The sequence below is a fragment of the Carassius gibelio genome, chromosome A16 (assembly GCF_023724105.1).
Source record: "Carassius gibelio isolate Cgi1373 ecotype wild population from Czech Republic chromosome A16, carGib1.2-hapl.c, whole genome shotgun sequence".
Classification (NCBI taxonomy): domain Eukaryota; kingdom Metazoa; phylum Chordata; class Actinopteri; order Cypriniformes; family Cyprinidae; genus Carassius; species Carassius gibelio.
The window spans coordinates 18,580,208-18,599,093 of record NC_068386.1 but is presented as its reverse complement, the minus strand read 5'-3'; the positions used below and the strand labels follow the sequence as shown (position 1 = coordinate 18,599,093).

Sequence of the window (18,886 nt, the reverse complement as noted above, 5' to 3'; positions counted from 1 at the left end):
AGATGTGATTTAAAATATTGAAAAGGCAAATGTTGTTTTGTCTGTACAGCGTAAGTCAACTTGTTCTTACTGTATGGACAAAATCAGTTGAAACATTCTTTAAAAACTGTTTCTGCTTTGTCTGTACACAAAGTGATTTTATTTTATTTTGTTTCAATTTAGGCTGACTTTCCAAAGACCGTGCATGGCACTTAAGACATTTCTGGTTAGAAATGCTAGCTGCTTGTGCAGCTGTAGTGCAAGCCTTTAAAATAATAAGGGATTAGTGGATGTTAAGAACAGCTCTGATCTTAATAAATACTGATTCTCCAATTAGAAATCCACATCATCGCATCTTACAAACATCAGCAAAGCAGCACTTCTTCTTTTAGATAATATTTCTATTAAAATGCATGAAAAGTGAATCTGGACACCAAAAGTTCAACTAATTTACATGATGTAGGACGGCTAATTATCACATTGTGATAACACATTTCCTCACGAGTAATGACAGTGAGCCAAACTTTAGCTATTTATTTTCTGTGCAGGCGTCTTTGTTTAGCAGGGCTGGTGCCTGATTCTTTCGCACAAATAAAGTGCATGTAGTGCGAACACTAATGAAAGGTTTCCACTTTGTTGCTAGTATGGATAGATGCTTGAAACAAGGTCTCATGTTTCAGTGGTCTTCTGGAAAAATGTCCACCTCCCTGAAATATTGAGTCTAATCATGTACAATAATGCACAACATGCACAGAGTGAGTTAGCCATTAATGAAACCCAGATAATAGCTTTACCGTACCTTCTCATGCACTCCTGCAAATAACAGGCCAACTCTGATGCTCTAAACTCGGTTAAAGTGAAGTAATCTGAAGCACTCGTGATGATGACATTAAAAACAACTCTTACTGCACTTACAAAGTCCAGTGGATCCAGGGATGCTCCATGAAGCAGAACGCAAAAGCAATACATCTTTTCAATCAGCGTCCATTTGAAACCACCCGATCGCAGCTCAAATTGAATGAAGCACCACTTTAGACTGCAGTCTTGTGCAGAAGAATAGCCTCATATCTTCAGCAGGATGTGTTCAATGAGGCTTCTCTGATCACAAAGGGACCCTAGCCCTTGTCTGGCCACCAGAGGCCTCATTCCACAGGCTGCTGGGATGCAGATGTGCTTTCATCCCTTTCAAGGCAAATCATTTTTTTAATCCAGAGCCATTATTGACAACACAGTGGGAAAGAGTGGGAGGAGCATGCTGAAGCTTTTTGTTATCTTTAATATTTATTTATAAGGCTGAAAAGCCAATTAGTGATGACCTCTGAGCTTGACAACTCACCTGTCTCTGCAAACTGGCTCAAGTCTTTTTTTTTTTTTGGTTTTCTGACCTTTTATGCATTCTATTCACAAGACTTATTAGACCAGAAAATCTGTCCAGTAAGAAACACTTGCCCTCTCTACGACTGACAGGTTTTTTTTTTAATAGTCTCAAATGAACTTGTGTTAAAAAAAACAAAACGATTTACAAAAACATAAAGATTTTGTTTATGGATATGCAAACGATTTACAAAAACTTAAAGATTTTGTTTATGGATATGCAGCAAGACACAAAAGCTAAATTCACAGACATGTGTTATTTGAAGTGATGAATAATTTGTTCTGTGAATGAATCTGTTCAATAATGCAGAGTTGTTGAGATGAAGTAAATATTTAGCAGGTTATGTGATCTCAACCTGGGGCCACCATGTCTCCATGAGGCAACCCATGGCCACTCCATGTAAAACTGTTTTTTAGGCTACCGATATGACTGGAAGTTCATACTCTCAAAAGTTCTATACAATTCTATATCTGTAAAGTTTCCCGTAAGAATGACAGAATATGGTGGTGTTTTGGTAACACAGCATGAATACTGCAGAATTTTTACAGGATTGTAAAATATGTGAAGAATTGTACTACTGGATTGCCATGACTGAGAGACCAATCACGACTACATTATTTAAAATGTTTTGAATTTAAAAGACAATGGAGAAAGCATTATTCAGATGAGCTGAACTCCCTTTGTGAAACTTTTGAGGTGAGAGAATGCAATAATGTCAACTTTGGTTGCATGAACTTGCATCATGTCCTGCTCATAACCTGGTTTCCTGGTTCCTCTTTGGGATAGTTCACCCAAAAATGAAAATACTGTTATTATTTACTTACCCTCACATTATTCCAAACCCATGAAAGTTTCATTCATCTTCAGAACACAAATGAAGATATTTTCATGCAACCTGAGAGATCTGTGTCCCTCCACTGAAAGTACCTTCCAACAAAATGCTGCCACTTCAAAAAGTTCAAATCTTCAAATCTATATGAATCAAGCTGTTTCTGAAGAGATTCAGTACAAAAGCTTTATATGGATAACAAATTTAATTCAGGCTTTTATTTACTTGCAAACACTGATCAACACATACAGAATATCAAATACAGAGGTCAGCCATACGCTTGACAGCTGAGGTTCTTGAGGCAGCTCAAACGTGCTTGAGTGTCATGTGACAACAAACCTAATGGGTTATCAACAACTATTTTGAAGTCAAAATGTGAAATTCTTGCAAGAGGTTTGATTTTTAGACGCATCATGAATAAATAAAATAAAATGAATTTTCTGTGTTTTTATAAAGGAAGAAGATTTCATTGTGGAAATTGCCCTCTTCATACAGCAAAAAGACAACAATTAAATGATGCCAAAGGAAAGTTGAGCTGAGCAATTGGCATTGGCTGTCTACAACTCAGACTGTCTGAACTGAAATGATGAGACAATGTGTCATTAGGTCAAGGCTTAAACACGGTGTTGAAGATATCAGATTTTGCTTCAACTGAGGTGAATGCAGCATGCAAACACAAATTGCTTTAAATAAGCAACATATGAAAATAGTGAAAACCAGAAGAAGTCGTAGTCAGAATGTTGTCTATCCAGCTGTAACCTCACCCTCCTGTTTAGGTTAAGAAATCACATCTTTTATAGATGAGGAAGGCAGACTGAGGCAACACCTGCCTCTGCGCTTGAGCAACCACCGCATCTCCTCTCAATGCCACAAACTCACACTCCATTCACAATACATTTCCTAAACTCATCTGAGATCGAAGAGAAGTTCCCATGAGTTAAGAATGAAAGAATCACATATTCCAACCACTACCAGCCTCCTGATGTCTCATATCAAACTCAGCTTATTTCACCTCACACTGTGACTATGGCAACAGCATGTGTGGTTTCCTAAAGCGGACCTGAGCTCAGGCGGTTGTCCTGATGGGAAAATAAAGATTTGTGTTTTCTTCTTTAAGGACACAACTATGGGAAATGTATTACCTGCAGTCGCAATAGGTGACAGGTGAAACCAAAAAGCCGATAAACATCTACGTGGTTGTCTTCATAGAACTTAAAGCTTCAAATACTTCCTGAGCACTCTGGCCCAGTCGTGTTTCCACACTATATATGGTACATCTAGCAATGTTTTTCACACTCACAGCCACTACCCTGAGAGCTGGACTGCACAGTGGGAAGCAGAGAAGCTGTAGAAAGTACACAAAAGGCTGAAGAAACGGAGAGTGCACCGTAATGGCACCATAATCCAATATTGATGGAAAAGGAAATTACAGCCTCTAATGCATCCTTTAGGCTTGTCCAGACTGGGACATACCTAGCACAGAAATAGAAGTCAGAATGGAGGATATGGAACTTTCCTTCAGGTTATTTTTAAGAGAAAGGGTAGTTGACACATATAGAGGACTATCTCATCCACTTGCAACTAAGGAAGAACTCTGAAACTTGCAGCTATATGAGCAATTTATAAACGTAATTGTTATTTATTTTGAATTATTACCATATTTCATGAAAGGAGACACGGGCTCGCATTAATGTCCATACAATGGCTGTACAATAAACTGGCCAAATGCAACATAAAGTAAAAGGATGCATGAGCTGGAAGAAGGAAATGTGTTTTAAACATATTTCCATGCATTTAGATTATGCTACTCTAAATCACCAAAGAGATGAGGATAAATTAAGTATTTAAAAAATTGGTCTGTTTAGCCCACAGTTACGGGCTAAAATTGTGTAAAAATCAAAATAGCTGATTTAGATTAGCATTATAACAATGTTACAAACACATTTAAATAACAACTAATTGCAAATGCATTAAAGTCCTTGGATGAGTCATGTAAGACATTATTTAGGTACCGGTAGATGCATAAAGATCTATTACAAAAATTGGCAATATACTGTTAGATTTATTTTCATATTGTTAAACTGAAGGCTATGTCTGAAATTATTCCTTTTATTTTTTCTTTATCAATATGCACCAATGCACTATGTGATGCTAATCAGCCAATGTAAAACAAATACACTTTTAAAATCAATTTACTGTACTAATTAACACTAGGTTGCAGGATAGAGGTTTATTCATCATGACATGATGGCACTGATCATAAGACAAGATTAATTCCCATCATTCATAATTTGAGATGTTGTTGAAGACCACTTTCAGATCCATTTTCAGTCCAGGCTGACAGAAACAAGCCTTTTCACACATCGCTGCAAAATTCAACTGTAGTTCAAGCTACGCACAGGGCGATTTGACACCCTGTTCTATCCAATCATGTTTCCAAACACTGACACAAGCTGAAGAAATTTACAAACACTATCACTGGGACTCATTTGGGTCATTTACGCTAATAAAATATTGAGATTTCATTTTGCAATGAATTTCTCTGTGGATACAGTGTGAAGCATTGGTTTTAGAAATCTCTGCAGAAATCCTGTCTGCAATACAGTATATTGGAGTACTGTTTATAGACAGTGAAAGATAAAGATTAAGAAAAAGAGAAAGCATCCCCCTCATAGCTTCTACTCTCAATGGCTGTAAAGGGAGATAAAAGTCAGTCCACCCCTAATTTATTTTGCTGTGAAAAAAAAATCACAAATTAGCCACTGAGGCAGCTTACTATCTCTTTAAATCATGTGGTACCATGAATAAAAAATTACTTCACTGGCACACAGTTCTGGTTGGGACTAGTACATGCAGAGAAAAAAAAACATTTCACAATCTGTTACCATGGTGACTGGGAAATGACAAAAGAGTGCATTTCTAATGGATACAGTGCTTCTTATCAGATTCAGACGCTATTCAGAGTCAAACACCCAGGAGTTCACACACTCAGACCTCTCAAACACATATTTCACATTCATGTTTCTAATCAAACCATCATCACCCTCATTATCTTCACTTCTCAGTAATATGCCATTCTATGAGGCAGTTAGACAAGCTTATATAAGTTGTACACTAGAGTTCTTGTCATTTAATACATGTTGAAGTGCAAGCACCAAATTTCCTACTACAACTTTAATGAGCTATTTGCATCTAAAGAGATGAAGTCATCAGTACAGAACGACTGACACTTGCGCAGTAAGATCTAACATTTAAATAACAGATACACAATAAAGACGTCTTGTGCATTTAAGTAAATACCTTAAATTATATTACATGAATATTGTTTATAAATGACAGCCGAGACAACACAAATTACGCAACTAAAACACATCTGGAAGACTTTAACCTTGTCAAATGGGAATTTTTGTTATAACTAAGTTACATGAATTTCTGTCGTCTACGCCCAGGATCAAATAGTTTCCTAAACGCATAAGAAATTATAGCTCTGAAATTATAGCTGCACTGTCTCGACTTGGCGTTACTTGCACTCATGCACGGGCATGTTTCCGGATTGCACGGCATGCCGACTAATAAAACTGTGGAAAAACTCAAGAATAAACAACAACAAAGACACCGTTATAAACAACAGTTACGCATAAGCGAGGAGGTTTTTTAACTTACCTTTTAAAGAAAAGTTACTAGTGGTACACCAGACTGACCGCCACTTCCGGAGAATAAGAAAGCTGCGAACTTCACAACTACGAGATGTATCCGCGCGGCATCTTGTCATCAGCACACCGTCTCAATCAAAAGATAATAACAAACAGAAGTGTTTCGCGAGACTGTCTTCTCTCGTAAAGTTTAAGTCAGGTATTAACGTAACAGACCTCCAAACAATAAAACTGGATACAAATAAATACTGAAACAAACTGCTATTATTCGACATGAAGAAATACAAAGCTTAAATGAAGCAATCAGTGCTGAGACAAACACGAGTACTGAAGATGCGCTGCCCTCGCGCGCACTGCGAGAATACACGGAGCTGTTGGGCGCGTGGGCTCCGCGAGCGGCTCACAGACGCAACTGAAAGTGGCCTTTACCAATCAGCGGGGGAATTACCATCTACGTCACTCGGAGAGGCGGGGCTACACCAGCTTGGATTTGAGAGCACCAAATTCCGTGACGTCGCAGCATTCTTAGATATTCGCCAAGTGTGTGGAAACAAAGAACATATACTATACATATATGACATTAACAACAGAAAGAACATTTAAATAAATAAGAATAAGAAAAATAATAGTAATACTAATGTGGTATATATCTGGAACGAGGCATAATACAGAAAGCTCCTAACTTAAAAATCTTATCAAATCTGTATGATAACCATCGTAATTACAGTTAGGACCAACTTTATTACAGAACAGCGATTTCTAAGTGTGTTGTCTTATCTTAACTACAGATAGGAAGGGGGTAGGCCTATTACAGAAACCTAAGAAAAAGATGATAAAAACTGTCTTAATTTTAGGACATTTTAGGACTGTCCTAACCTCAAGATTACTTGAAAGCTAATGGAAAAACCGCTTAATGCGCTGTCCAACAATGGAAGACTATTACATTTATTAATAATTAAAAAATGAATAAAGGAGATGTTTAATGTTAGAAAGACTCTTGGAGGACCCCGAAGATGTGTTACAATTTGATGAAAATAAACTTAAAAGTACTTAGCATTTCAGAGACCAACAAGAGCATTACTGGTTATACTATAAGTGATTTCAAAGTAAAGTAGCCTCTGTTATTTTGTTTACCTCGTCAGCAGCTTCCTCAAGTGTTGGTTGCTTGGTACCAGTCCTAGAGTGGATTGTCCATCTTGATAATACAATTTGAGATTTCTTAACTAAAATACGACTTTGTAAGATAGGATTAAGCATCCCAGATCATGATAAAAATCCACCCATTGTTTTTTTTTTTTTTTTATCTAGTTAAATAATTTCCCTTAATTGAGCTGAACTCAGAGGCCTGTCCGTGTGACTTCATACAGAAAGGCCCCTCCCACGACAGTTTGATTGACAGTGGCGTTTCAGCACAGACTGGACTGGTGTTTTACCTTAGACCCTCCCTGAGCCGTCATCATCAGTCCACCATTGTTTCGACTCCAGCTTCACCAACAGAAGAAGTGAGTGTAAGGTTTTTAATAAATCTTTCCAAATCGCCTTGCCTAATAATGAGCTTATTAAGGAAGCAGTCCCTCAGAGAGCAGCTCAGAAGAGAGGGGCGGGGTCAGCAGAGCTCATTTGCATTTAAAGGAAAATGCTACAAAATGCTTGCTCTGAAAAGAGTTGTTTTTGACAGGGTAGAAAAAGTGTTGTTTCACCCTACCATTGAGAAATTTTAACAAAACTATGTTACAGACTTTTCATTAAGGTCTCAGAGAATCATATTAACATCCGATGACACCTTTAAATAGGCTATTTGTTATACACACCAAACTTCTACTTATGTCACTATGACAACAGCAAAAATAAGTCACCAAGAAGAAGTGGCCAAACCTTCAGAGACTTTATTATCAGATAATTAACCTAAACAACTGTAGAGCATTCAAGAGTACTCAAGAGCGTCCAAACCTAATCAGCAGCTGTTAATATAATCCAAATAATACACGAGTAGCGCTTTGCGTCTTTAATCAGTTTGGTGTTGCCTGCAATGGATGCTGAAGTAAAAACAGCAGAGGAACATTGAAGGTATTGTTAGTTAAAGTTGGACATGCTGTGTATTACGGGGGTGTGTTCACCAAGCCGTGCATATTTTTAGCACATTCCTGGGGTAATACACACAACCTCATCATTGAGAGTGCTTACGTGTGTAAGAGGACAGAGTATTAATTCATGTGAAGTGGGTTTGTGCGTGACTGCACTAAAATGTGTGGGCTTCCACCAGATACCAGATGCAAACAGTAATCGTACAGCAATCATCTTACAGCTTGCATCCTCCACCCAAAAAAAGTCTAAACCACACCGTTTGATGAAGCTCTTTATGGAGAAATGTAGTTTTGTGGTGTGTTCATCTAAGCAACATTACACCATTGTTGTTTTTGAAAATATTTATATTTAGCACATTTAATGACACTACATTTTGTAGTTAACTGTATATCAATACAAATTCTTTAAAGCAGTTGCTATCAATGGAGCTGGGTCACACTGATGTGCAGGACTTTGTTTCAGTTGACACAAGATGAAAAGGCAATGCTGCCACCTAGCGGTCAGTTATTTTTAATAAAAACAAAAGTCAAGTTAAATGCAATGGCATTTCTTCACCGTCACCTTGGAAACGACTGAAGGTCAAACAAAATAGATGAGCTCTTTTTATTTTTGCTTCCTTTTTATGAAGTTTGCAATTTTGCCACTCTTTCCCTAAAATGTGGGACGTCTAAATCCAGTTTGTGTAATTGTTAAATTGTTAGCTATAATTAAATTATAAAATAAGTATAAATCATTTATATAAAATTCTTGGAGAATTAATGGGGGGGGGGAGTTGTTTAAAAAGCTTAATCTCATGCTACTCCTAAAACATTGGATTTGTGCCATCTATTGCTTTAGTGGCGTGGATCACCAAGGGATATGTGTAATGCGCCAAATTACTGTCATAAAGCTGCAATCAAAGTTATTCAACCCCCTTTGCACTAGAGTTTAGGGTTCTTTATTCAACCCTCCAACTACAGTCTCAACAGGTCTCCATGACATCCTTCTTAAAGGGGTCATAGGATGTGATTCAAATTTTTCCTTTCTCTTTGGAGTGTTACACACTCTTGGTGCATAAAGAAGATCTGTGAAGTTGCAAAGACTAAAATCTCAAATCCAAAGAGATATTCTTTTTATAAGTTAAAAGTCAACCACTCCTACCTAAAATGGCTCGTTCGAACACCAACCCCCCCCCCCCCCCCCCCCAGATGTCTACATTACTGTTTGGGAAGATTTGCGTTCACACAAAGAAAGAAGGTCTTACTTTTATTCTCTCTGTTGCTGTCGGCGCCATTTCATGGAGAAGCTTTGTGTTTCCTTGTGAAAGTGAAACTACTTTGTTTGGTCTTTCAAAAGAGGACACAACTAGAAATCAGTGGTTAAGTTGTATTTACAACACTGTTCCAGAACAGTCCAACCCAAATATTCAGATGTGTGCAGTGCATTTTACAGAGGACAAGGACTGTTTCCTGGGAGATTACCCTACAATGCCGGGGTCTGTTTCTATAAAGTGGGGCAATTCTAATTTTGCAAGAACATTCTGGCGCTTCTCACAGCCTGTAGGTACATTTTCATATTGAAATATTTTGCCACTGATGATTCAAACATGAGTTTTGAGTGGTTTAGAGTAGCACTTGTTGTTTGCTGTTTCTCTGATCACAAATGTAGACATGATTTTATGTTTATGTGGCATGATACGCAACACGTAAAAAGACAGTATAAGTCATAATCAGTAATTATATCCCCACTGGATGCAGCAAATGCCTCATTTGTAAGCATTTACATATGGTATAACAGTATGGTGAGGGGTGTATCATTTCTGTCACACACTTGAAGTATTCGGCCAATCAAAATGCACTGGATAGCTGGCCAATCAGAGCAAACCTCACTTTCAGAACTATGAGCTTTGTTAAAATTGACATCTTTCAGAAAGACAGGGCAAAGAGGAGAAACAAAAGAAATATACAGTATGTGGAAAGTGTAACCCTGAAATTGAAAAGTAATGTTTTTTCTTTTTTTTTACCTTAAACCGCATAAACTCGTTGCATTACACCAAATACACCAAATAATGATCTTCATCATATGAGCCCTTTAAAATGTCTATAAATGTAACTTTCAAATTATAATAGGCTTTCTACCAGTCGTGTCTTTTTTTTTTAAGTACATGTGTGACCAGCCTTGGCCAACCTAGCTGAGGATTCGTCTCTACTCTTCTCCACTGAGCAAACAAGTGACATACTGAAGTTATAAATTCATACTGGGATAATGCCAAGCTCTGTTATGAAACTCTTATCAAACTGATGATATTCACAGCATTAAACTACTTGCCACAAGCTGATTGGTTCATGTTGCATATGCAGCCAATGAGCTTACTGCTTTACATTTAAATGGCTGGTTAGAATTTTGCAGTGTGCTTTCAGAGTTACTTTATAATCCTCCACCTTCCCCAGCTCCACCTGTATAGATCTGATGCAGATTTTTATTTATAGTATTTGTGCAGCAGTATGTCTTAAATACTCACAGCAGCGTATCAGTGTATGTATTGGCGATAGCATGTTCCTGTAATAGCTTTGCAGCAGCAGCAGTAACCAACAGCAGCAGCAGTGTAGCAGATCTATTCCACCAAGACCAAATTAACACGGTCATATCCATTACCATACTAAAATCTTTCATGATAGTTGTCATGATAGAACTGAATTTATGATCCATATTTTATCAAGTTTTCAATTATTTCTTGGGATTATGCATAAACATGCCTAGAGATTGTATATCATTAGCAGACCAGGTAGATAGATAGAATAATATGAATAAATCATATTTAAAAAAACATAAATAAATAAAAAAGAACACCAATGTGAATTAAAACAAACAATTATTTAAAAAAAGGTTCTTTATAACTCAATTAAAGAGATTAAAGAGGGTAAGTTATTAATGACATACTTTTGCTATTTGGGTGAACTATCCCTTTAGGGTATAGAAATTTCAATTTAAGGAACCTTGTAAAAAAAAGGTTATATCGTTATGATAACAAACCCTTATCTGGTAGGCTACTAGAACAGTTTTCTTAAGAGTGCAGTCATTTAGTATGACAATAAACTATAAAAAGTATATGTCAATGCAACAGTTCAAAGAAGTCAACTAAAGTTATATGCACAGGAAAAATTACTTAGTAACAAGTGGCATGGAAAAACATTCTAGGTAGACTGTCCTGAGAAGGTCACTTAAAATTGAAGTCTCTATCTATAAACGGCCAACAGTGGCTGAAATGCACGTCATTCTTCACCTTTCTGAATGCTGAGGTGTCGCAGACTCTAAAATGAAAGGATTTGTGTAACCAAACGCTCAAGGACAACCAGTGGGCCAACACATGTTCTGCTGTGAGACATGCCTTTCTCGTGTTTGAAAGAGGTTCAGATGAAGAAATGGAAATAGTACTGTTCTCAGTGTAGTGATTTCGTGCAAGAAGTTTATACAACTTCCTTCTTTAGTCAACAAAAAATGCAGCACGTCAATGAATTTGACATGACGCACCTCTGGGCTCGTACACCCCAAAGTGTGAACAGATCCTCAAGGCAGGCATCGCAAAACATATAGGCCTACTGTAAAAAATTACACACACAGTAAGGTGAGTAAGACTGGCAGAATTTGGATCTGTGTGGTGTATAAAGTCTGCGTACAATCCTCTGCCTTTGAAATCTGCCTTCTGGTAGCTTATATTTTATCTCACGTTTTATCCACACTTCTGGTAAGATGGGATGAATTTCCCATTTCTGACAGTAGATGGTGATGTAAGTTTTCTTATTACTTCTCTCATTACTGCTAGTAATAGTGAGTGACCCTACTCCTGCCTTCCCCTGACAAGTTAATTGACTTTTGGTTACAAGTTCTGCATCCACCAAGAGTGCCAATGCACGGCAGACTGCCTTTGTTCCCTTCAGGGAGAAAATAGAGTGTCTGAAACTACTTTTGCTCTTGGGTCTTGTTTCAATGACATAATGTAGCTTAAGTTATTAACTTATAGTGCTATCAACTTTTTGTATGTATTTTTATTGTTCATTTTACATTGTCTACGTCTCATGTTTTTTTTTATTCTTTAAAACAGTCAAAATACAAAATAAAAAAAATGATATTCATGCACTGTGGCGTTATCTTGTGTTCATTTACATTAGTGTGCCCAATACAATCGCATGTTTCAATACTGCAACAAATAAATGCATGTTAGAATTGATCTTATTAATTTATAAAATGTGTATCGATTGATATTTAGGATGTCTGTCATGGCAAGCGTCGATTTGGATACACAGTACGCATAAAAAAATAAGTATAGCCTACTTACTATAGCACAGGAGTAAGGTTGGCTGCCTGTGGTGTAATTTATACATGCATTGTGCAAAATGTCATAATTCTTATATATACATGTAGATAAACATTAAGTTATACATAAACAGTATATTAATACAAAAGTAAACATTTTTAGTGTATAAGAAGAAGAAAACGGCATAATATGGATTCACCGTGAGTATCAGTAAGACATCCTGCAACAGTTACCAAAGAGACAAGAAAAAAAATGTCTTATTGATTGCCCAGAGAAGGTCCCTCTGATAAATTTTCGAAAAACATTTCCCTCTCCCTCTATAAACCTTCAACAATGGCTAAAAAACCCAGATTTCTTTCATTCTTTAGCTTTCTGAATGCAGAGGTGGCGCAGACGCTAGGAGAATGAAAGAATGTGTGTTTGCGAGCACTCAAGGACACATAGCTGCTGTGAGACATGCTTTTCACTTGTCTGAAAAAGATTCAGAAGCAGAAATGAAAGAAAACGATTCTCATCGAAGCTAAGGTCATTCAAGCACCTTTAAAATTGAAAATGAAAGGACAGACTCAGAAATCTGTGAACTATCTGCACCAACAGAGCTTCAGATCAAACATTTTGTTCATAATGATACTGATGTTAATATTTGGAGGACAAAGGTGCACCTATATTTAAAAGGGATGCATGTATTTTGTTTGTGAATGGAGTTGTCTGGATTCCAAAATGCACAAAAACATTTTTATTACATTTTGTTCAATATTTATATCATCTTTAACCATCTTCTTACTGTAAGAACACACAGACACACAGATTATAAGTTGCAGGATTTTTACAGTGAAAAGCTTGTGCTTTCTCGCTGTCCTTGACCCAAACCTGCTTGACTAAAAAATAAGTTACCCAACAGTATGAAAGGCAGAGGACAAGAAGAGAAGAAAAAGCATTTGTGATTCCTATAAGATGCATCCACAGTTTAACCACACCAGAAATTAAAAAAAGAAGAATACATGTAGCATACAAGGTGTACAAAAGAGAACTAGGATAAATTGTGTTCATTAAACTCAAGTGGTTCCTGTCTGAAATGGTGTTAAGATATGTCTTACATTTTAGCAGAACTCACTCAGGCAACACTGATCCACCAAAGCCAAAGTATTGATGTGCCTTAATGACTGCAGGAATATATTTGTTCTGATAACTGAAAATCATCTTTCCATAAGCCTGTTGGCTTTGCTCTTCCTGATGGCTCTTTGGGGAGACTCTGTTGTCCCTTGTGTAAAATTGAAAGTCAAAAAGAGTTTAGGTTACGTACATTTCAATTTCATTATGCTTCATGTACTTAAACAGATAACAAAATAATCTTCTTTATTAAATACGACTCCATTTTAAATGCAGTATACTATTATATTCTCATCTTGAAATAGAGAGTCCAGTGATGCTGAAAGGTTGGCTCAAGATTGGAGGGAGTCTGAGTGCAGAAGGCAAGCTGAAGTGTGGGTATTTGTCTGAGTCCAATTCTGATGCATCAAGGACTGCAGACTCTGGGCAGGTGAATGCTGCTACTGTAGGCTTGGATCCCTACAAACATCCACATGAAACCACAGAATGACACCTTAATCCAAGTCCGAACACCATCACTATGGAAGCTCAGTTTCAGCCTTTGTTGTGTTTAAGGGATTTGGTGATGCGAGATGCTCATTAGACGTGCCTCGCTGACAGATAACACTTAATCCTACTGCTAAGCCCATAAACTCACTTATAAATTCCAAATATAATGCAAAAGTTGTCTTTGTAACAAATTAGGCCGATGTCAGTTCCCAACTGTAGGTTTTAACTCTTATACTCAAAGCTAATTATGCAAATTCAAAAGTAAATGTATTCCTAATGAATAATGCAGGAAATCAATAGCCCCCAGAGAGCAATCAAAGCTCCGAATGTAAAGTCTGCTGTGCTGGGGCTGGGCCTCTGACTGCAGAGAGTGCTGTGCTTGAATTCAATAGACAGACTGAAACCAGAGCAGGCTATCAGAGAAACAGAGATCTAGCTTACTACAGTGAGTGTAAAAACATCTCTGGTTTCAGCAGCTATCTGTGAACTGTGAAATTGACCACATGCTGTGGAAAAGTCGAGTAGTTTACACATAGGGGGTAGTTCACCAAAAAAAAAATGTCATCATTTACATAATCTCATGTTACTCCAAACCCATAAGTATTCCATTCATCTTTGGAACACAATTGAAACAATACTAAATATTTTTTGTTCATCCAAGGTGATGTGAACAATTTCTTTTTCAGTACCTTTTTCAACAGGTTTATTTTTTTTTTATTTTTTTTTTAGCCAAGGTCTGCTGGCTGGGACGGGAGTCTTGAAGTTATTTTTAAAGACAAGTGTAGATTTTACCCTCTGATTCTTATTATACTTTTCAATCTCAGTTAATTACGTTGACTTCTTTAAATATGTGTAAAGTACTTTGATTTATAGACCCCCAAACTTTCAAGGGGATATTATATAAGAGTTTTCTGAAATGTTATCTGTAATTGTCCCCTCTTTTGACAATATTTTAATTTGGGGGGATATTAATATGCATGTGCGCTGCCCTTCAAAACCCCTGGTCAAAGAATTTTTTAATGTACTAGTCATTTGACTTTTTACAGTGTGTTTGACCTCATGAGCATTGTAATACTCTTGTCTTTGTATTATATTTGGGGTTCTCTGTTGGTGTAAAGATTGGTGAAACTTTTTTTTCTGATCATAAGATCATAAGACTCTTTTTAGCTCTAACTTTCCATGTGGTGTTCTGGGAAATTCAGTAATGTTTCTACCTCTGTCGTATCACATGAACTTACTCCTTGCTCAGTGGTTTTTGAGGTCTCCACTTTAATACCCTGTATAGGTTTAGAAGAGTTAGTCAACCAGTTTAACTCTTCCTGTTCAGATATTTTAGACCTTGTGGCTCCTTTCAAATTCAGGAAAAAAAAGATCTAACTGCAACCCTAGTTGAACAGTACAGTAGGAGGGCTAAATATAAATGGCTCAAAGATAAATTACAGGTCTCTTATGAGATTTTGAAAAACGTTTGAAAGAGCTGTTAAATTAGCTATATCGAGTCATTTTCTCCAGAAACTGTCCTAATTCTTGAGTTCTTTTCTCTACTGTAAATGCTGTGCTCCACCCTGTTGCTGCTCCATCACTCACTCCTTCTGTTGACATGTGTAAACAGTTCTTAAACCTATTCATTGTTAAGAATAAATGCTGAAATTAGATATAAAGATATAATTTAAAGAGTTTAAAGGGAATGTAATTCCTTCTTTGTCTAAGCAGGTAACTAATTCCATTGATCCATGTATTTTGTCTATTTAGATTTTTATTTCGACATCTGGTGTTGTGATGGCTAGTTTTAAGCATGCAGTTATTCAGCCCCTTTTCAAAAAAAAAAAAAAAAAAAAAAAAACTGGCTTAGACCCCTTTTGACATGATAAGTCCCCCCCCCCATTTCGAAATGGCCTTTTTTATCTAGGATACACACCCTCTTGTGTGTGGGGTTCCTCAGGGTACCCATTCTGACGGCACCCATTTACTGCAGAGGATCCATTGGAGAGTAAGTGATGTAATGCTGAATTTCTCCTAATCTGTTTTGATGAAGAAACATCTTGGATGGCTCAGGGGGTAAATTTTCAGTGAATTTTCATTTTCGGGTGAACTATTCCTTTAAGAATCTTGCAATAACATTTTTATTTCATTATTTTTAGGCATATTCAAACTAAACAAAAGTTACTTTACATTTGCCTCTACTCAAGATACTCAAATTTTCTGATAGTATGAAAAAACATTGCCTTGTTCTCTCCTTAATTTTCCATCCAGTGTAATATCAGCAGAAATAAGAGAGAAAATTATCTTTTCTCTTGAAAAACAGTCAGCCTAATTCATTTTTTTGTGTGTGTTTCAAGTGATTACAAAGAATGCAGACCTGTGCACAATAGTCACATATTGCATGTTGACATCATAATGAGTAGAAGCTCCACTGTTCATTCAGTTAGCTTTAATTCTAGAAAATTCTTTTTAAAGGCCTGTGTGCTTGTGTGTTTGATACATCCTTAAGTTTTCTAAATGTATTCCCACCTAGTGACTAACTCCTCATCACTGCTTCCCGTTTAAAACAGCAGGAGAGCTGTCCATGGTCCTGAAACGCTTCACTTCCACAATTCAGTCTTTTTTTGAACATCATCTAATTATATCCCGTATCATACATTACATAAAACATACATTTTACCTATCCTGTTGTTTTTGAACATGTACACTCCCAACAAAGAACTCCCACTCACTATCTTTGCATATTTGCCCCGTGTTGTTCAATCAAAATGTGAACGCACCGATCAATATATCAGACCCTGTCCAGATGCACCGCCAACTGCTTGCCAAGCACTTCCACTGACCGGCCTTATTTATAAGGCTGTGTTGAGCAATATATTCAGTATTACACCTTTAATTGGGATCCTCAAGGGACCTTGTCAAAGTTTTCTACAAAAGCTGGGATTTAGCACATATACCAAATTTAAGTTCTGTGACCAATTAACGCCCTCCTCTTCAGAAGGGTTGCTGTATTACATCTTCTACTGTTGTATTATGAATGTAGTGTGGTGATCCCACTCCCTTGGTTGCTTGTTAATACTCAACTATGGAGAACAGGTTTCATTAGCTTGTGTCAAAATACTGCTGAAGGCCATTAGAGGCTGTTTTAAGTGTCAAGGCTGCATGCAATGCCTCATCTCTCTAATGAACATCAACAGGTATAGGCTAAAATGCACAAAAGAAACAATTTAAATGTGCTTAAGTGATTGATTAACCTATCAAGATCAGAGGAACACCATAGAGGCTCTTAGATGGAGCATAAGCAAACCTCTCCAGGCTAATGTATTGCATTTTCACCCCACAATCCCAGAATCTGATAAAATTGTTTATTAAAGACCTTTCTGTGTTACATATCCGTGAGTGAAAATTGGAGTTAACTAAAACATATAAATGCTCTCTGGAAAGATCCCAGACATTTCTAGAGTTAAAGCTGAAGATATATATTATCTCAAAGCAGAACCAGTTCACAGCTGCATTCTTTGTCAGAAAAAAAGTTTTTAACAGCATAAAAACAACAAAGTCAGAAAGAATTCAGTAGGACTGAAAGAAGCTGAACAAGCACGCAATGCCTTATTCGGGGGAAGTGAAGGTCTGTGTGTGTTAGTCAGCGATTGAATTGAAAAGTATAGAAAGAGAAGACATGCAAAGGTGGACAGATGAGAAATTACATAAACCTCATATTCTTATATACAGTACATATATGAACAGGATTTTTGTCATGCTGAAAATATTTTTGTTTGTCTGTTCATCATAGCTCTCTATTCAGAATACTCAAAAATCAAATTAAACTTTTATGATGGTTTTAAATGCTGATTGAATGGTCAGTTGCAAATACAGTATACTGCAGTTATAAAACAGTGCTTTAGAGTAATGTTTTGGGTAAAGTGGGACACTTTTTTAAAACTGTTCAACTGTTCAAGCTGGTTAGGGATGGAAGACCATCTTGAACTTACAATCCAGCTACTATGTTCAAAACAAAAAAACTAAGTGAATATAATTTTCATGCAGGTACATATACTGATTTCTTTGCCACTTTTTATGGAAGAAATTTGCTCTAAATATAATATATTGTATTTTGTACTGACCACCAATTTGCTTTAAATCTACAATTACTGTCCCACTTTTTAGTCAAGTTATTTGATTGGTCCATATACTGCTCTGTAAGGTATTGTTTTATGTCAGATATTGTTTTGTGATGTTTGCATTTCATTTTTTTAATGATTTTTCAGTGTTTATGTAGTTCAAAGAGTATTGCAGTACCAAGCTCACGGGTGTTATTTCCAATGAATACATGAACTCAGGTTGCATTGGCATCTTGCAAATATGTAATGTGGTATGATTATTTACTGCTCTTATTTACTCAAGGATTTGAAGAAGTGTGCGGATGTCTTGTGTATGTGTACAGCATAGAGTCTGAGACAAATTTCCATTCGGTGGCAATAAAGCAAAACAAATTTTAATTCACCCAGGTTTTTGTAATATAACATTCATTATGACTGTGCAAACAGAAAAAAATGACGTTTCATCCTGTTGGAATATACATAATGTGGACAGACTTTAAAGGGATTCTTTAATGACAAATGAAAGCAGTCATAATTCTCAGTCTGTGGCTACTTCAAAAGTGCTTAATACAGGAAGGTATTAAAAAATAATCTCTCTCTCTCTCTCTCTCTCTCACACACACACACACACACGCATACTGTATAAAAGAGAGAGAGATAGAGAGAGAGAGAGAGAAGATTCATGAAACTTCCACCAGAAACAAAAAGAAACATTTATTTTCAGTCACAGACACTGAACAGACGATTCGTTTGCTCTCATGTTTATTTAGCTCCCTCCCGGAGGAAAGCTGCGTCTTATCTGACAATTGCTTGAACAAATTGCTCATTATATACGTCACCGCGCATCAGTCTCATTTAATTATTTATTTCACAGTTCAACTCCACGAGCCTCATAAAAGACTGTGAGAGGAGGAAGGCTGGATGTCAGTGATAATTAAATGGCAGATGGATGTGTAAAGTGTGTGCAGCAGTACAGTGAGCTGAGCATTA

At 36.8% G+C, this 18,886-nt stretch overlaps 1 protein-coding gene across 4 annotated transcripts in view; it reads right to left on the bottom strand.

Annotated features, from left to right (window-relative positions):
• LOC128031049 (oxysterol-binding protein-related protein 3) overlaps nucleotides 1-6,240 on the bottom strand; it is a 53,641-nt gene extending 47,401 nt beyond the window's left edge. For all 4 annotated transcript variants that reach the window (XM_052619263.1, XM_052619261.1, XM_052619260.1 and 1 more), the window contains exon 1: nucleotides 5,847-6,240. The gene's annotated coding sequence lies outside the window, so the exon portion shown is untranslated. The remainder of the gene's footprint in view (nucleotides 1-5,846) is intronic.
• Nucleotides 6,241-18,886: the final 12,646 nt, after the last annotated feature.